At 42.0% G+C, this 19403-nt stretch overlaps 1 protein-coding gene across 4 annotated transcripts in view; it reads left to right on the top strand.

Moving 5' to 3' along the window:
* The first annotated feature begins 8580 nt into the window (after nucleotides 1-8580).
* The window catches only part of PACSIN2 (protein kinase C and casein kinase substrate in neurons 2), a 64225-nt gene continuing 53402 nt past the window's right edge, over nucleotides 8581-19403 (top strand). For 3 of the 4 annotated variants that reach the window (XM_055807956.1, XM_055807955.1, XM_055807952.1), the window contains exon 1: nucleotides 8581-8731. The gene's annotated coding sequence lies outside the window, so the exon portion shown is untranslated. Of the gene's footprint in view, nucleotides 8732-17787; nucleotides 17894-19403 lie in introns of all 4 variants that reach the window. The other variant, XM_055807953.1, reaches the window with a different exon arrangement.

Below are 19403 nucleotides of genomic sequence, written 5' to 3'. Positions count from 1 at the left end.
GAGAGAAAGATGAAGGAGGCTGCAAGTTGCAAATGTCCACGTAACCATAATACAGCCTAATCTGGATGCCACTAGTGCAGCAATACTCCATCTGCCTGCCACAGCAGGCTACGTGCTTTACCCTCCTACGTGGCAGGCCACTGAAGTGCATGCAAAGTAAACTTCACCTCTCCCAAAAGTTTTGAGTTCCTTGAACACGTAAACCAGACCACCTGCACCACCGAAAATGTCAGTCCTTTTCCTGCTTTTGAAAGTCCTCCTAGAAGAGGGCAGCTGCTTGCAGACTGGAGTCTTTGGGACAGTTGGTGCTGATGACTCTCAAGTCTGAACACAATCTGGCAAGAGCAGTTTGGGCTGGGGGGGGAGGGAGGGCAGACGTGGGCTGGGCTGACCAATATCCTTACACAGGATCTGGGATTCATCCTTGCAGTAAAGGATGTATTGCATGTAGACAGAATGAGTCACTCCAAGTGTAATCCTCATCTTTATTAATCTTCTATGTTCCATTAAAGTAAGGACAAAAATCCAACTGACTCTCGTGTCTTCAGACCTCAATCTTCTCACTGGACTCTACAAAAGCATACTCAAGTTGGCTCTTGAAATACAGCTGAGAAAAGATGATTACTGCGGGGTATTAAAGCTCATCTGAATTTCAGGATTCATAGTTGTTGGGGTTTTGTGTTTGGTTTGGCTTTTTTTTTTTTTTTTTCCTTCCCCAGTTCCCAAGTATGAGTCTTGCTTGTATGTTTGAACCTGGACAATTAAGCTACTCTTAAGGGGATATGTGGTCAGATATTAAGTGTTGTTTTAATGATGTGATATTTAGTGAGCAGATGCTTCCAGCTTTACCCCCAGCTGCCTGTTGGGGGTAAAGTAGGAAGTGGTGACAACCTTAGGAACTCTGAGACTGTAGTAAATACTGTTTACAGTGTGGTCATGTTCCTTACAGACAAGCAACACAAGGATACTCTTGATAGAAGGAAAATGGCACTTTCTTACACTTTTGTTTCCACTGCTTGTAATTAATTTCTTGTTCTGTCGTAACAGTAGCACTAGCAAGGATGGCTACAGTAGAATGATTACTCCTTCACTTTATCTTAATTCCTGTTTGTGCAGCCTATGCTGGCTGGACTTTATAGGGAATACTGAGGTATACTGAGAAATGCAGATTCTGGTAAAAAAGTCAACTTCACACTGTTACTTTTTGAGTATGTAGAAGTCCTAAATACTAACTGAGCTGCAGTAACTTTCAGTCTCCTTTTTGAGAAGGCTTAATGTGAAAGCAAAACCAGGTCTGGGTTATTAGAATTTATTGCAGTAGAAGGCCTTGGAGACTTAATCCAGGGGATACTCTTTAGCTGTAATTTCACCATGAACTAAAAACTATGGTAGCATCTAAATAATCTTGTTCTTCCAAACTTGTTGGTAGGTGGTACTCTGTGTTGGCAATGGTGTCTTTTCAGCCAGGCAATGAGTTGCACTGGGGCCTCCAGAACACAGACATTGGCAAGTCAGAATAGGAATGGCACTACCTGTAATACTACTAATACTGAATATTCTTATTTAATTTTGGGGTTTTTTTCCTAATGGCTTGGAAAGGGTCAACTTGTTTGAGCTTGTACTCTTACTACTCAGTATAGTAATGCATCTCTTCCTGTCTTGCCTTCTGAAAAATTGTCATCATGTTAAATCAGTGGAAATCTTACTATTGGTTTCAAAGAATAAGGATTTCTGTCCCAGTGTGTGGCAGATAGTGTTCAAAGCCAGGCTGGATGGGGCTTTGAGCAACCTGATCTAGTGGAAGGTGTCCCTACCCATGGCAAAGGGGTTGGAACTAGATGATCTTTAAGGTCTTTTCCAACCCAAACCATTCTATGATTCTGTGGTTCACATACAGTATTTGCAGAGCAGTGTTTTATACGGAAAATATTTTTTCTAACAGTGCTATCAGTTTGAAACAAGCAAATCTTTTCCTCTGGCCACTGTAGTATTGGAAAATCGTATTTCAGACACTTCCCTTGAGGATGAAATATCTCTTTAAAATATCTAATAAATTATCATTACTACCTCAAAATCAAAATATTGAAGTATTACTAATTGGGAGGAGAAAAAAAGAAAAAAGCTCTGATAGGAGTCCTTGTCTATGCAGTACTTAATCTCAGAACTAGAATTTAGACTTCCAGTGTTGATGTCCTATTTTATGCAGTTATATCTCCAACTATCGTATTGCTAGTAATTTCATCCTGCTGACCCAGACATGAATTCAGTAATGCAATGTTCTTCTTTAAAGAGCGAGAAGTCAAAGAGACTGCAGATAGAGACCCTCTCTTCCTGGTATCATTCCACTTTCTTTTTAAAAACAATAGACTACTGATTAGATACATCAGGCTGCTTTCTCCTCATTTGCTTTTCCAACAGGCTTTTTGCAGAGGTTGAAGTTTAAAGGCCTAACTGTATTTTCACTTTCAATACATGAAAAACCTACATATGCAAAGGGAGTTTTTAAGAACCAAAACTGAAATAAAGTGAAAATCTAGGTGAGTAATACTGGCTTTCTGATTATCAGTAACAAACCAACCCAAACAAACCTGTAAGCAAGCAGAAAGTCTTCCTTTTCTGTGAAGAACTTGAGGCTTCAGGTAAGTAGAATGTTCTTGATTAAGGAAAGGGTCATGTTCCGTGTTAGCTGGAATGAGAGCTTGCTCTGTGCATGAAGCAGCTTGCCTGCAGCCTCAGAAACCGGAGGAAGACAAGGAAAAAAAAGTAGTCAAAGGTAATAATTCTGGGGGAGGAGGAGAGTTGTCTGTGGATATCAACCTGTGAGGTGCTTGTTTGTACGTGGCCTTGAAAGGTAAGGATGAAAATCTGGTAAGGAGGAACTAAAACTGGAAATGAAAACTTCAGTTGCCTACTGAGGGATAAAATCTTAACTTTTCATTCCTGCATCCTTAACTAAATCTATTACTGCAGTAGGACAGAACTAATAGTACAAAGCAGTGTACAAGCTGGTCAGAGCCTGGGGCATGCTCTGCTACGAGATGGAGCTGAGGTGATCAGAGAGACGTGTATGCCACTTGGTGCATGCATCTACTATGGGAGTTAAGGGGACTTGACTAGAAGTGTGATGCTAACATGTATAGTAAAAGATGTTAGATGTCGTGTAGATGCTCTCATTCAATGTGAGGTAGCACTTTTTGCCAAAGCCTAGTTCTCCAAAAGATTAAAGACTGTTTTACCTCTGACTGAGAGGGTTTAAGTGGGCTTAAATCTGTGTGACTGCAAGCAGACAAGCTCCTAGTTCTTAGTAACTAACTGTGGCCCTAGGCCAGTTGTCCTCCACAGGTACCTAACTGCAGGATAAACTGTTTTGGCTTTCAGTGGAGCAAAATAAATCAGAAATAACAGTTCTCAAAAGTTCTGACTGTGGCTACTGTAATAACTTGCTGGGCAGAGCTAAAATAAATGTGCGTCTCAGTCCTAAAATACTGTTCTTCATATGCTCAAGTGATCACTGGCATAATGACAGTATTGTATGAAGAATTAAATAGACAAGCTCTGAACAGCTACGGGAATTGTTATAATGACATCAGTGTAGAAGGAGCTTATTGCTAGGGTTGAATAGTGGGGCTCTCTTCCTGGGCACTAACCTTTCTCCCTATTAATTCTTTGACATGGAAGGAATTAATAAGATTCCCACAGAATAGCTTCTTTATATGGCTTTAGGAGCTTAATTAGAATAAAAGAAACAGTATTATCCCTAAAGCTACTTGGTTGCTGTTGGCCTTACAATAGAACTTCTGCCTAAAATGTCCCCGTCTCCTGATTCACTTCCTGCTATAAACTTCGCAAAACAATAGACATTTCACAGAAGATATATAGTCCTGCATTTCATCAGCAGAACTTGTCAGGCAGAGCTCATTTGTCTGTAGTAAAGGAAGGGCTTTACTCTGTCATTATAAACTAGTGCTGTTTCTGAAGTATTTACTGTTCAGTTTACTTAGGTGGAGAAACCAGAAGACAGCTTAGGTTTTGTGCCCGCTTTATTGCAATGGCTCGCTCAAGCCTTCAGGTCACTGGGAAGGGCTCCATGCCGTCTGGGGCGTAGGTATCAAAATATAACACTGGTGTCCATAGCTAGTTATGCTAACCTGTAGGGTTCTTTAACAAAAGCAAACAAAAACTTTACTCCTGTATTCCCTGCAGAAAATAAATTAGTGTAGTTGGGAAAAGCTGACTTAGCCATAATTATGTTAAAAATTCAATTTTTAAGAGGAAATGGGAACATGAATGAGTATCTTGGAAAAAACTGTTTTTACTGAATACTAGGAAGTTGTTTGTGCTAGACTATATTTTTTCCATTTTCTTTAAGTTGCCATCAAATCTTAGGCAAGCTTAAAGAAACTCTCCATACTTGAAGCAGTCTGTAGCCAGAACTTCCCGATTGTTACAATGACATAGAGATATCTTTACCATTGACAGTCTTCTGTGCTTTATTCTTAAATTTTGTACCTATTAAAAGCATATCATTCACATCTGAGATAATCATAGACAATTGTGAAATAGAAAACTTTGGACAGTACAAAATACTGATTTAAAACATCAATGTGAAAAACAATGAGATAATTAATACATCAGACAAGAACATGTCTTTTATGTGAAAAGTTCTTTCCCAGTGAAAGCTGAGCACTGAAACAGTGAAATTCATTGATTTGAGTTGAATTAAATCTAATATTCTGAAATTCTGTGTCATTGGTTGGCATATATAATCACTAATGGCATTACATTTGCAATCAAAATATGGTTTAGGACTTAAATTTAGATTGAAAGTGTAAATAAATAAATAAATAAAACACCTGGGCTTTCTTAGCTAGAGAGAGACATTCTGAAGAGAATGCTGAAATGTTATTGCAGAAGTCAAGAAACACCAATAAAATTTCCACTGAGTGAAGCTGAGACAGAATTTCTTTATAGAGAAAGTATTAGTGCTTAAAAGGACACATGGAATTTCTGAGGACAGCAGAAGACACAAGAAGCATATTTAAAAATAGATTGTTAAAAGTAAAAATAACCGTGGGATACTTATCTAAAATGAGAGAGGATTTTTTAATTTTTTTTCCCCAGATACTTCCTGTCCTGTTCTGTTCCTAAGTCTAATGCTCACCAGCGGGGCTGCATAGACTGTTAGCCTTTCTTCCAAGAAAAAAGACTGAGATGATCTTTCCCAGGATGTCACACTCAGAACATAACAGAAAATGTTCAGAGAACTGAGAATTTTAATACTTAGGAAAAAAAATCAAAATACTAAAATCAAAATGATTAAAATGTTTAAAGTATGATTCACTATATCGGTAAATTATTTATGGCATCATAATCGTGTCATCATGCTGGGAGCATGCGTAACTGATGATAGATATAATTAAACCGGTAATCTCTTATAATTCACTGCAAGAAAAACTCAGTGTATGAATATGCATAAAGATAATTTACATTCTATAAATTGAAAAAATAGTACTTTATTAACCACTGAGGTGTATTTCCCCAAGCAGTTTTTCAAGTATGTATATGTATGTATTCAGTGCATGTGGCCTCAAGCCTGTGTGTATTTACACATACATTAAACTGTGTTACTATAAGTAACAAAGTCAAATTACTGCACCAGCATGTGTATTAACCCCAATGCAGACAAATTCTGCCTTCATGTACAGAGGTAATTAACAGGAAGATAAATCATGTTGATCCAAAAAGTAGACTAAGACAAGACTAATAATGTTGCTTCAGAATTGTTTCAAACGGTACACTTGGAAAAGGGGGAAAAAAATTAGAAATAAATATGTATTTTTAAAATTGTAACAGCTGTTATTGTCTTACTGTCTTTCAAAGGTGTCTAAGCGTTTTTCATCTAAATGTAAAAAGCACATGAAACATCTTGCAACCAGAGGAGAATGTTCAGCAGCCTGAAAACACTATTTCCTGAAGTGGTGAGTTGAGAAACCTCCAGCTATTAAACTAAAATGTTCATATAAATTTCCTTTTGGTGAATTTCCTTTCTTCCAATTGATAGTCCTGCCTTTACCTTTTTATGTTTAAAACTGTAATTTCATAGCATTTATAAAGATGTTTCATGGCATTCATCAATATGTTAATGAAGATGTTTAAGTGAAAAGTTGGAAAACACAATTGTTACTTTTCAAGTTGTATTAAAATCTGAATCCAGTTGTTAGTACCAAAATGCTGTGTAAATTGCTCATTTCTGATCACTCTCCATCCCCTTGGAAGGGCAGAACCAGTTCAAGTTCCATACGAAGAGGACTCCCAGAACACCACCACTGCCTTTGTGCTATGACACAAGGGCTAAATTTACTGTACTTATATGTGTGTGTGTATATATATTAAAAAATGTATATAGTATAGTAAATATAGATATGTAAATATGGTAAAATTTATGTAAATATAGTAGTAAAAGGTATACAATGTATACACAAACACACTATAATTAATATATATAAAATATGCAAGCAGAACAGGGCCCAGCGAAGTCCATGCATAGGAATAGCTTAAAGAATAAGGCACTATCTTCCTTATTATTAAAAGACCAATAGTTTTTGCAACCAGACTGTGGGCGTGACTGCACATTTCTTGCTTTGTTTACAGTCATTGCCCCCGTACTGGCCTAATACAAGAATGTGAGCCCTGATTTTCACAGGTGGTAGCATGTATGTGATTGGCACCATTTTTGTGCACAGTGAAGTGATTTTTGGGGCACAAGGACGTATCCAATCAACACTGTGTGGAATAGTTGGGCTTTTTTTTTTTTTTTTTTTTTTTTTTTTTGTGTCAGCTCACCACCGGCTGTAGGTTGAACTTCTGTCCTCAACAAAAACGGAACTCCCGTTCATCACAGTATGAACTTCGTTCTACCAGGGAGTGCTGACTTACACTGAATTCCTGTTCTGTTTCTTCAATCTTTGAACAAGTTTGAGCATTATTTGACCATACAAAGAGAAGAATGACTGTTTTGATGTTGAGGTTGAAGAAAGTCTAAGTGTTCTGGCAGTGAGGATTTCCAGCACTGACAATGCTCTAGGCAAAACGGAAGTTTGATTCGTGTCCATACAGAAAGAGCTGTATTTACAATTATATATATCACTTGTAATCTCCTGCAAAGAGAGTTGGTTTGTGCAAAGCCTGATCTCCTACTTAATGAGACAGAGTGTGTGGAAAACTAAAGCACATCTGTGGTCAGAAGTGAGAGAAGAAACAATACATTTCAACATTTCTCCTCTCAAACGTGAACTTTTAACTTTCAAGACAGGAGAGAGAAGAAAAGGAGATTAGGGAAGGGAGAAATCACATTCCATCTGAGGAAGCTTATCAACCTGACCAAATTTCCCAGTAATGTTAACTGCAATTAATTCAAATCAATTTTTTAAGGCCGTTTCTTCAGAAGGTAAAATTCACCCCAGTGCTACGGGCTTCCAGTCCTACAGAACTAATCTGAATTCCCAGCGAACTTAAAACTCCTTAAGTTAATGAGTCACGCACTTAGCGATGGAGCACAGGAAAACTTGGCGTCTCTCCCGATGATACGCAGGCTTGCATAAGAAACGTGGCCAAGAGGAAAGTTCTGCTCGGGATTGCTCTGCAGCCCGATCCAGCAATCCAGAGCTCCCGCTGCCCTCTAACCGGGCTGTCCGCCGGGACAACGCCGGAGGCCGGCGAGCAGCTGGGGAGGGAAATGCTGACATTGGTAGGGGACGAGGCAAAGGCTTGAAGGGACCAAGTAAGGTTACCGAGATGGCTGCTGCTGGGAACGTGAAACGATCCTACGCCTAAAACAAATAAGTCTGAAAGACCGGCGAGGGCTGGGGGGCCAGTTCTGCCCGAAACCGCTCCGGTACGGCGCACGGAGGTTTAACCACAGCAGCAGTGCGGCTGCAGAGGTGCCGCTGCCCTTGAGCCGCCCGTGTGCAGTGCCGCTGGCAGCCGAGCCCGCGGGCCCCGCGGCGCCCCCAGCCCCCAGCTCGGCGCGGCTGCGGCCGGGGCGAGGCCGAACGGCGGCGGGACCCGCGGGGGCACCCGGCCCCTCGCTGCCGCCGGGCGCACAGAGCCCCTCTCGCTTTTCGGGGTCCCTCTGCCCCGCCAAAGCGCGCCGCGGGGAACAAAACCCTCTGCTCCGTCACGGCCCCCCGCAGTGGAAGCGGGACGTAGATGCGATGTTTTCATTCACGTCGCGCCCCGCCGCGTTCCTGTCAGCGGTTCCGACCCCGCACACGGCGGCTGCTCCCTGGGCAGGCCGGGCGGGGGGGCAGTCGCTGGCCCCGCCGCGCCGCAGGGGCCGAAGCCCCCCGAACCGGGGCTCTGCCGCGGGCAGACGCGCGGCGCTAACGGCCTCCGACGGGCACCACCGCCCCGCGCCCCCGCCACCCACCAGCTACCTTTGCCCCCGCCGCCCCTTCCAGCCTGGACTAGGAAGCTGCGTTAACTGGCAGAGGCGGAGAGCCAATGGGAGGCGGAGGGGCGGGAGCCTGGTCTTCGCCCTCTCCCAATCGGGAGGCGGCTGGGCGTCCGCCAATCGGAGGGGCGGGGGAGGCGGGAGGGCGGCAGTCGGTGCGGTGGCGAGCGGGGCGCTGGGCTCGGCTCGCGTTCCTCCGCGCTCTCTCGCCGTCTCATCAGCCCCCTCTCTCCTTCGCTGCCGGCGGGCACAGGAGACGGGCGCTCCCCGGCACTTCAGGTGAGGGCGGCCCTACCCCCAGGGAGAGCTTGAGGTGGAGGCCGGGGCTGAGATCCCCGTCGGAGCCTTTTCGGGTTGGGGGGGGGGGGGGGCGGCGCTGAACGGCGGGCGGCGGGGTCCCGCCGGCGGGCGCGGGGAGCGCGGCTGTTCCAGCCGTCGCGCCTGGGCCGGCGCTGCCCGTGCCCCGTGGCGGGGTCAGGCCGCGCGGGGCGGGGCGGGTGCCGTGCCGTGCGGGCCCCGTTGGGTGCCGGTGGGGCTCGGTGCCCCAGCGGTGAGGCGGCGGGCGGGCGGGCGTGACAGCGCCGAGGCGCGGCGGCGGCGCGGAGGGGCGGCGGGCGGAGGGCTGGGAGCGGGGGCCGGGGCGCGGGCCTGCCGTCCCCCGCTGTGCTGCGGTGCCGCCCGGCCCGGCGGGCGCGGGGAAGGTGAAGCTCTCCTTGCACGGCGCCCGGCGGGGAAGGGCAGGGCCGGGGCTGGCGGGGGATGACGACACTGGCTGCGGGAGGCTCGGTTCCTGTAGGAGGGGAGAGCTGGCTGCTCGGGGAAGTTTAGTGACCCGCTCGGGGGTGGTGACGGCTTTGGTTTTGGGCAGGGAGGGAAAGGGGGCGAGGAGGGAGACCTGAAGGCGAGCGTTTGCGGTTTTCCTCCCGGCTTTGAGATCTGGCCGGCCTGGGTGGCGGCAGGTAGCGATGCTGGTGCGGTGGGGAGGGGGTGTTACTGCCGGGGAGGGGGCGGTTTAGCCGGCTCGCAGCCTCCCGAGGACGGGCAGTGACCCAGCTCTGTCGGGCTTCTTGGTCCTGCCATTGCCGCCTTCTCTCCTGACTTTCCCTTTTTTGGCTCGCGGCAAGTCTGCTCACCTCCCAGGCTGGAGCGGCAGTGTGAGGGACAGAAGTCTCTTTATGTGCATCGAAGCTACCTGGCTGGAGGGGGACTGGGTATTTAGTGTCTGCCTGGCTCGCAGTACCCATCTTTCCCAGCTGCCTGGCAGTCTCTGGTTGGAGTGACTCAGTAGCTGGTAGACTCGGTCGTCTGAGCCTCCTCCATCCTTTTGCCCTGGCAGTAAAGGAAGCCAGAAAGGTGTGAGTGGCATGTGCTGGCATTTGTAAACCAAACGCTTGAAAACTAAATGTAATCTTACCGTTTAAATGTTCAGTTTTCTTGGTAGCCATTCTTGATCAAAACTGTAGGTTAGTTAAGACAATTTAAAACAAGTACACCACTGTTCACGTTTCCTGTACTTATTTCAGTAAGTTTGATCATTTTTATGCGACCCACACTGGGGTAAAAAACGAGCCTTCAGACGTGCTAGACACTTGTTTTCTTGCGTTGCACTCGACCACCTCACAACAGACTGCTTGAAAGCTTGCCATAAAGCTGTTTTCTCTTGCTGTAGGGGGGATTTTCGCCCTTCTGCTAATTTGGATTTAATTCCAGAGTTTGTTCAGCCCTTCTCTAAAGGCAAAACCTTTCCACAACTTTGGAAGGGTAAAAACATTAACAGTGCGTTATTATAATAGTCATAGTGAAGACTGCGTTATGTAAGCAGCTAAGTTTTCATTCTGATTTTAGTGCAACAGAAAGATCATTCTTGTATGGCTGTGATGAGACCAACAGAAAAATATTGGTTCATTGCTTTCTTGGGTTGGGTGGGGGGCAACAGGGGAAAGACTTGTATTTCTGCTTAAAGGTGAGAGGTGACTAAGTTAGCTAACTGTATTTCAGATGGGCAAAACTTCTTAATTGTGTTTTTTAACTAGTAAGGGTATTAGCACTGCAGGGTAGTACCTGCCTGAAATTATATTTTGTCAAACTTGCAGTTTGCCTTCAAAGATGGTAGAGTTATATTCTGCCAATTATGGCTGAATCAGATTAAACAGTACCGTGTATTAGTACACGGGGCATGTCTAACTAGCATGATGCAGCATCATTTTAGAGATCTCTGCTCATACTATACCACAGCTTAGGTATGGTAAGCAGGAGCAGAGTGCAGGGGCTACCTCATCCTCTGTAGTGCTAACCTTGGCGTGGCTGTTCAGTGTTCAAGTGCCCCAGACTCCCCTTGTGTACATAGTTTACAGTTCTAGAGTTGGTTTCTTTGGCTCAGGGTCTGAGTGTTGTGCAGTGCCATATTAGAATAAAAGTTGAAAATGGCCCTGGATGTTAAACTGCATACCACACATCAAGCAACAAGATCAGTGTTAAAAGGATGATACATAGCACAGTTGTAGTTAGCGATGAAATAGTTTATCAATGGTTGATGGGCAAAACTGTTTTGGAGTATTTTTTTTTACTGATTTTTTTTTTTTCATTTTGAAGAGTGTACTGCAAGCAGATGCAGTAGTTTAATATTGAGGTGACAAATTAGATAGCATTTATGATTGCTGGACTTGCTGTTAGCTGTGTGCATCTTTGTGGATGGTCTTAAGTGTTCTTTAACTTTTTTTTTTAACTGTCACAGGTTTGTGAAAGTTTCTGTATTCCACAAGTCACCTCTGCAACAAAACCTTCATTTTACTTTGTAGTGTTTATTGTATGTTCCTAATTTTTTCTTATATTCCTTTAGTATTTGAAATACCATTATACTAATATGGCTTTCTGACTTTGCAGTGATACTCTGTGCAACATTTTGATCTATGAATGTTTGTAAGTAATACTTACAGAAAATATCTAGATGATACATTTTTCTAATGGGTGGATGTCTGCTTTTTATTGTTGTGTTGGGGCACTTGAATGTTGGTCTGAAAATCAGTTTGAAAAACAATTCTGAACCTGTTATTTTTACCAGGTGATGTGTTTGGGTGATTTAGTGTTAGGCATGAGAAATTTTGTTCTTGCATTCTGCTTATTTAGCTTATTGGGTACCTTTTCCTTCTGTAGAGCTGAGCTACTCATGTCCTTATGACAGGTCTGTGCTTCCCTGATTGTGGTTAAAATGAGCCTAAAGGTTACTGTGACTTGAACTGGTAGCCTGTAAATGCAGGACAAGAGACTTCTGATTTTGGCAAAGGATAAAATGCTTAGTGGTGCTGCTAGCTAAGAATTGCCTGTGCTTGTATGAATCTGTGGGAGTAATACAAATTAGCTAAAAGGTAGCTTTCTGCTTCTGAGACCATGCAGTTTTCTCTATGTGGGAGCAGCAGGTCCCAGAAAAAGTTGCATCTTCTCATATGATAAGACAGGAGAACGGTAGATGCAGATTGAAGGTTTTTTAAAAATAAATTTGTTTAAACATGCATGTAAACTAATACATTGGAAGTAATGGTTTGTTGGTTCTTGGGGTCTCTGCTTTTTAAAAGAAATTCTAAGATTGAATGACTTCCTCATTGCCTGAGACCTAGAGTGGAGTCTCTAGTGCTTGAATTGAAGACTAGTCTGTGAGATGAAGAACTTTCTTTGTAACATAGGATTTAATTCAAATTATCTTAATCCATAAAACCTCAAGAAGTGACGTTGTTCCTTTCAAATAAACCTAGTTACCGATTTTTGGCTTGACTTAATGTGACGATGAATTGTTCTCAGGACATGAAAAAGAAGAAAGCAGGAAATAACAGTGATGTAACTGTATTGAGATAAACCAAGCTACTAAGTGGTCTGAGTCTGTGGTTGAATAGAATGGTGTACTTAATGTGAATGTTACCTGGCTGGTTGGCTCACTGGGTTGAGAAGAATAACCTGTAGTTGGTAGGAAAAAGGCTGTTGTATCCTGGGGTTGGTTTACAGCCTACAGTCATGGTTGAATTTGTCATGAGACTTGAATGTTGTTCCTTTATGTGCTATCCTGCAAGGTACCTTGCCTTGGGGGAAGGGAACAGTCAAAATTTCTCTAATGGTTTTGGTCTAGAGTCTACCTTGATACGTGCTCCTTGAAGTATGAGTGATTCTGCTTGGGCCACTGTGAACTGGTGTGCATTGGTAGAGTCCTGTGAATCTTGGTGGACAGGATGTGTCAATATTTGAGAAGGTACCCAGCCCTAATTAGCAAATAGGGATAGAGCTAGCATGGGTATTGCAACTCTGGACAGTAATGAGCTCTGAAGCAAAAAGAAAATGTCTCGAAGGCTTTGAGTGGTGTAGTTTGGTTCAACTTCTTAGAATATGCAAATATTTAAAAACTGTTCTGACTTACACAACACGTTGTAAATATTTTGACAGTGTTGCAAACATGTATTTTCCATTGTTTGTTTTTGGGCCAATGCATATTACTAACCCTTTTTGCTTGTGTTGTGTAGGACTCTGCTGTAAGCTAAGAATTAATTCCAAGGCATCTACAGACTAAAGATTCTAAACAAACTTCTTTGCCTTTTATCATGTACTTTAGACCAGTGGAATAACAAACCAGACTACAATACAACAGCGAAAATAGTGAGGATAAGAACAGTCTGTCAAATCTTATTATTAAATATTTTTTTCCGACAGTTTTACTGAAATGAAAAAGGGTGGATTTGATGTAATCTTTTGACATAAATTTACAGATACGACATAGTAGATGCCTGGAGAATGGGTGCCACACAGGTTTTAAGTGACTCTGTGAACCCAGAGGAGTTGACAAATAGTGTTTTAAATATCTTCTCATGCCTGTTGTGATTTATGATGTATCACAGAATTGTGATGTACTTGCAACCTCTTAGCTTTTGATTATGAAGTAGTGGGTTGTTTACTAATATTAAAACTGAAAGACTGTTCTTGTAATCCTCATTGTGAAGTATCTTTTTGCAGAAGTGTGATATTCTTTCTGTCTTATTATTGTCTTTGTACATGAGTAGCACAAATAAGACTCATAAATCTGATTTTTATGTGTGATAGTAAGTTAATCTCCCCCACATATCAGGCTGATGCATTGCCAGCTGGTGATTGTAACAACAAAAGGTGTGTATTGACTGAGCTCTGAGCGGCAGGGGGACATCAAATGGGGGTTGCAGTCAGTTCATCACACTGTTGTCTCTGCATTTGTCTGTGCCACTCCTTCCTCATCAGGGGGAAGATTCCTCACGCCCTTCCCCTGCTCCAGTGTGGGCTCCCTCCCACAGGAGACAGTTCTCCATGAACTTTGCCAGTGTGAGTCCTTCCCACAGGCTGCAGTTCTTCATAAACTGCTGCAGCGTGGGCCCCTTCCATGGGATGCTGTCCTTCAGGAACAGGCTGCCCCAATGTGGGTCCCCCATGGAGTCACAAGTCCTGCCAGCAAACCTGCTCCAGCACGGGCCCCTCTTTCCATGGGTCCACAGGTCCTGTGAGGAGCCTGCTCCAGCGTGGGCTTCCCATGGGGTCACAGCCTCCTTCGGGCATCCACCTGCTCCGGTGTGGAGTTCTCCATGGGCTGCAGGTGGATAACTGCTCCACTGTTAGCCTCCATGGGCTACAGGGGAATCTTGGCTTCGGAGCCTGGACCACCTCCTCTCCCTCCTCCTGCACCGACCTGGGTGTCTGCAGGGCTGTTGCTCATGCATGTTCTCACTTCTCTGTCTCAACTGCTGTTGCACAGTAGTTTTCCCCCCCCTTCTTAAATATGAGAGAGGCGCTGCTACTGTTGCTGACAGGCTCACCCTTGGCCAGTGGTGGGTCCATCTTGGAGCCACCTGACATTGGCTCCATTGGACATGGGGGAATCTTCTACCAGCTTCTCACAGAATCCACCCTTGTAGCGCTCCTCCTGGCTACCAAAACCTTGCCATGCAAACCAAATAAATACATGGCCTAACAGTGTATTATACCAGAAGTCATGCCTTTTGGTTTAATGCATGCAATGATTTGATGCAGGTGTTTTTTTAAGGTGTAATGAGATATACCCTGCTCATGTTGTCTCCAGGATATGTAAACTTAATTGCAAATTTGGAATTTACTTCCTATTCTTTCTTACCTTTTTTTTTTTTGTAATTTTGGATACATCCTCAGGAGTGTGTTTTAGAGATAGCTTTAATGAATAGGCAGTTTTTAATCAGTGGATTGTGCACTGACATTCTATAGACATGTAAAGAGATGATCTTTCATGCAAACAGATTTTAACTGCTACTGCTCTTAAAATGTTAAATTAGTCTGATTATCCAATTGCTAATAGTACATAGTACAAATGCAAAAGAATGATTAATAGATTTTTAATACAGAAAGGAGCCATTTGTAATCATCTGGTCTTACCTGAAAGAGACAAACCATAGGATTTCTGTGAACGAATACCTGTTAGAATCTGATATAGCCACAAAGAAAACTTCCTGTTTAGAAAGAATGGATGTAGAGTCCACCACAACCCTGTTAGTTGCCTAGCTGGCTAATTAGTCCTGCTGTCTCTTAACACGCTACTCTATCTGATATATCCTTATAGCTGCCTACCTCATAGTACTTTGTTTATATCCTGCAATTCATGGAGCACATTCAACTGAGTATTCCTCTCCATTTCAGTATTCTTCAAACTTAATATATTGGGCCATCTTCACGAGATAGGAATAATTAACTTTGGTTTGGTGCAGCCCAGTGTGAATTCCAAATTAGCGTCTTTAGCTTGTGCCTATTTTGGCAAACAATCCAAATAGGTTTATCAGCACTGGATTCTCTGTTATTTACTGTTTCCTCAGGCTTTTTCTTAAATTGGCTGTGCAGTAGTTCAGTCATGATTCCTGATCTTTTTTGAGGTCACTGATAATAATGGTAAATGGCTTAGTTGTAGCTTGGTGGACACATCCTGCTTTGTAATATTTCTTGACTCTGTATTTTGAGAGCTTGAAATAAATGTAATATCAGATTGAGCATGTATCATTCTGTTTCTTAATCCAAATACCTTGTCATAGCAAGTTGAATGCTGTGTTGAAACTTAGGTCTTCAGCGTAGTTGTTATCACTCAGGACAGTGACCTCATAAAAAGAGGATGCTGTTAAGAAGCTGGTTGCATTGATTTTTCTTTTTACCTATGTAATGATAATTATCAACTTTTTATGCCCAAGTGGAATCTTACTTGTTCCATTTTAATTGACTTTCTTTGGTAAACTAACCTTTTAAATGCTTTAACCCTTTTAAAATGCTTATGTGATAGCAGGTTTTCTCTAGCTTTCTGGAACTTGCCCATTATTCAGAACTTCTTAAAAGTTCATGACTTAGAACCTCCCAACTTGTATTTTTAAAATTCTTGAACAAAACCTAATTTGGACATGCTTGTTTGCACTCCTAAGCCGTTTTGACTTCTAATTTGATGGCTAATAATCATCACTCAGGTATGATCTTTTGTCAGCATTCATAGATCTTCTGCCACTGTTAACTCCATCAAAGTGTATCATACCTTATGAATGATAGCACTGTTGCTAAGTTTGTTATTATAAGGACAATAAAGGAGCTTTAAATATATTTGAGGTCTACCACTATACCCGTTTCTGTGTTCTTTCTGCTGTCTTTCGTTATTCCTAGCTTTCTTTACATTTGTAACTATGAACTTCCCCTCTTTCCCACTTCACATACAGCTATTTCTGTAGCTAATGTGTTTTTTCTTCTAATGCAGCCCTGGGGACAGCTATTAAAAAAATCTGTGTGATTGATTCCCTGTGATTCTTGCATGATAAAGTAATATTATTTTATTGGATTGCCAAATCTTGAGTGTACTCAGTTGAAGCTGGAAATGGTCTGAGTCAACTCAGGACTGCCACACTTCTCTTACTTCTGTCATCCATTCTCTTTTGAGGTATGGCATACGTGGAGTTCCTTCGTGTTGAATGCAACATGCTCTTTGAGTTAGGACATTGTCACCTATAATGTGTGTTAAAGAATTGGGAAAGTGAAACATGGAATGTAAGTCAGTGGGCCCAAAGGTGCTCTTCACACAGCAGCTCATTGCAGAAGCAGCTGACTGTGCTGTGTTGTTCAGTGCTTTAGTGGTCTCTGCTAGACAGAGTTGGTGCCCATGTGGTGCATGAGCTATTGGAAGATGTTCCAGAATGTCTGTGCAGTGTTAGTGTTCTTTAAAGTTGGTAATAATTCAAACGAGTAATGAATATTACGCAGAAGTGTCACCAGTCCTTTCGGGACTACTTAATCCTCTCTACCTACATTATAACTACTTACAAACTGTTCAATCGTGTGACGTGTACAGTGAGGTTTCAGTGATACTAAATGGGCTTGATTTATGTTCCCAAATGCAAAAAATCTAATCTCTTACTTGTGTGCTTACCACATACATGTAAACAATGAAATCATCTTTTTGCCTGTCTTTCAGGGTCTTAGACTTTCTGAAAAGTATCTTGTGTTGTATGTTTACTTGCTTACTCCCTTTGTGAGCATAACATCTTGTAACTCATTAAACTAGCTCAGAAGCTTGTTGCCACTTCTGCTCACAGTGATAAGGCAAATAACTTCAAAACCAGTGACAGCCTGTGCTGCTGCTGCAACAGGAAATCAGGTTCTTTCCCTGGTGCCCAGCTGTTTGTTCTTGCTACATGCTCTGTGTTGGCTCTGTTTATATGACTGTGACCAGAGTTGCTTCCCTGGTCCAGCAAGAAATTTTTTGTTTTTGGTAACTTTCAGCTGGGTAAAGCTTAGTATCTGGCTTCCGAAATAGAATCAAAGGCATAAGGATGGGTCAGGAGGAATGCCTGGGGATGTGAGTGAAAACTAGGTAAATCTGTGTCAGCAGAACAAATTCATACCATAATAAAGTGATCAGGCTAGGTATTGAGATGAGCAGGACAGTTAATAATTTCTATAAAGTTGAGCTGTAAGGTGAATGTTGAATGTAAACAAGTCTTTCTGTAAGTGCTTTTATAATCCCATGTATGCCAAAGATGGTCAGGATGTAATGAAGTATGGAAAACGGAGTGCATATAAATGCAACATCCTAGCAGCTGAAGCTGTGCAGTGTGAGCTGCTGAAATACACCTGAGAGAGATTTAATACATTGCCTAGAGGCTGTACACTTAAACTGTTACAATTAAGGGAATTGAAGATGAGCTTAAACTTAGGTTTCTTGATTTTTACCAATTTCAAATGCACGGCTGAACAGGTAATAAGTATCAAATTATCCTGAATTAATACACTTAAAGATAAACTTGCTATTTTTTCTTGATTTTTTGCTTAAAATATTTTAGTGTGGAAGGACCAGAAGACAGAATTGAAGTACTTCTCCAATTTGAACAAGTTCCAGGTAGAAAGGAGCCAAAAGTCTTTGCCTTTTGACTTCTAGAATACTCACTTGTAAGTCACGCTGATATAAATATTTCATTATATAAGAATATATGTATTTTTTAAAAAAGTGAATGCTAAATAATTTTTTGAAACTTCAAGCAGAAGATTTAATCTGTTAATACTTGATTGTTAAATCAGGTTTTGAAGAACTAGCTTTGAATTCCAGCTCAATACTTAATTTCCAAAATTGGTTCAATCTTGTGGCAAGAATAATTTTTTTTTTAAGAATGTTTTTTGTTTGTTTAAAACAAGGGAAAAATCTAGGTATACACAAAACCCCATGCCAACTCTCTTGTTTTCTATACTGGAAAAAGTGCTTCCCTGCCTTATTGTAACCTATTTGGGTTTTGGGTGGGGGTTTTTTTTTTTTTTTTAGGTTTTTTTGTCCTTATTTTTGTGGGAGGAAAAAAAAAAATTGAATAGAATTAGTTTGATCCTCCTGTTACTTTTGTTCTATGGGACTGCCCAGTCTGCTGTCTTGGTTATTCTCAGCAAGTGCTGTTCCACCTGATGTTTTCTTGAAGCAGGTGCACGGATCGGCTAGCAGAGAACATCTTTCCAAGCAAGCAAACTGAGCAGTATTGCAGAACACTTTGAGCTTTTGTTTAATTGTTCTCAGCACTGGGAAAGATGAAAGTTCATTCACTTGATATCATGAACGTCTTGTCTGTTCATTGAAGTAGGACTAAATCCGTTATTTCTGTTTCTGAACACAAATTTGAGATGAAGGGACAGTCCATAATTTCAAAGGATGTGTACGTGAACCTTAGAATTGATATGAAATGAGGTTTGAATTTGGTTAATAAATCCTTTGTCCAAAATAGCATATAAGCAGCTGCTTATATGCTTTGGCTTGTAGCATATCTGCATCAAAGAACAATATGTGGGTCTAGCCTGTATCTAATTACTATATTTTTAGCACTTGGTTTAGATCAGGCTATTACATAGTTTCTTGTAGAATGTAAATCCTGTGAGTTGGTTGAGCATCATGAATAAAATCTGTGCTGTGCAATTTTAATCGTTGTCAAGTCAGTAACAAGCAGTTCAGTAACTGATACATGCAAATAGATAAAACAAATATACATGAACTGTGGATTTATTTTAGGTTATGCAAGACAACCTATAGCTCCTTTGCTTTAGATTTTTATCGGTCTAATAAAATGTGATGTAGTCTCACTTTCTCCAAAAATCCAGTTAGCTGGGTTTTTTTAGTAGCCCTGTGGAAAAACTAAAACTGCAATTGAAGATCTTTAATATTTCTGCCCTCTTTCCTTCCTCCCCTTTCTTGCAGATACATAGGAGGCACCTTTGCTTCTATGCGTTATTAGGTATTGCAGATACACTTATGTACTTAAGGACAAACTGTTCTAAATTTAGCATGTAATGCCTATCAATGTATTGCTGAACAAAATCACTAGTTTTATGCTAATCGCGTTGAGTTTTTATGCTGTTTCCAAGAGATCTTACTGTATATCAGGGAAATATGTAAGAGTTGAACAAGTTTTGATGTTTTCAGGTA

This window comes from Falco peregrinus, chromosome 6, assembly GCF_023634155.1.
Source record: "Falco peregrinus isolate bFalPer1 chromosome 6, bFalPer1.pri, whole genome shotgun sequence".
Taxonomy (NCBI): domain Eukaryota; kingdom Metazoa; phylum Chordata; class Aves; order Falconiformes; family Falconidae; genus Falco; species Falco peregrinus.
The sequence above is the reverse complement of the archived record's forward strand: the minus strand, read 5'-3'. Positions and strand labels throughout refer to the sequence as shown.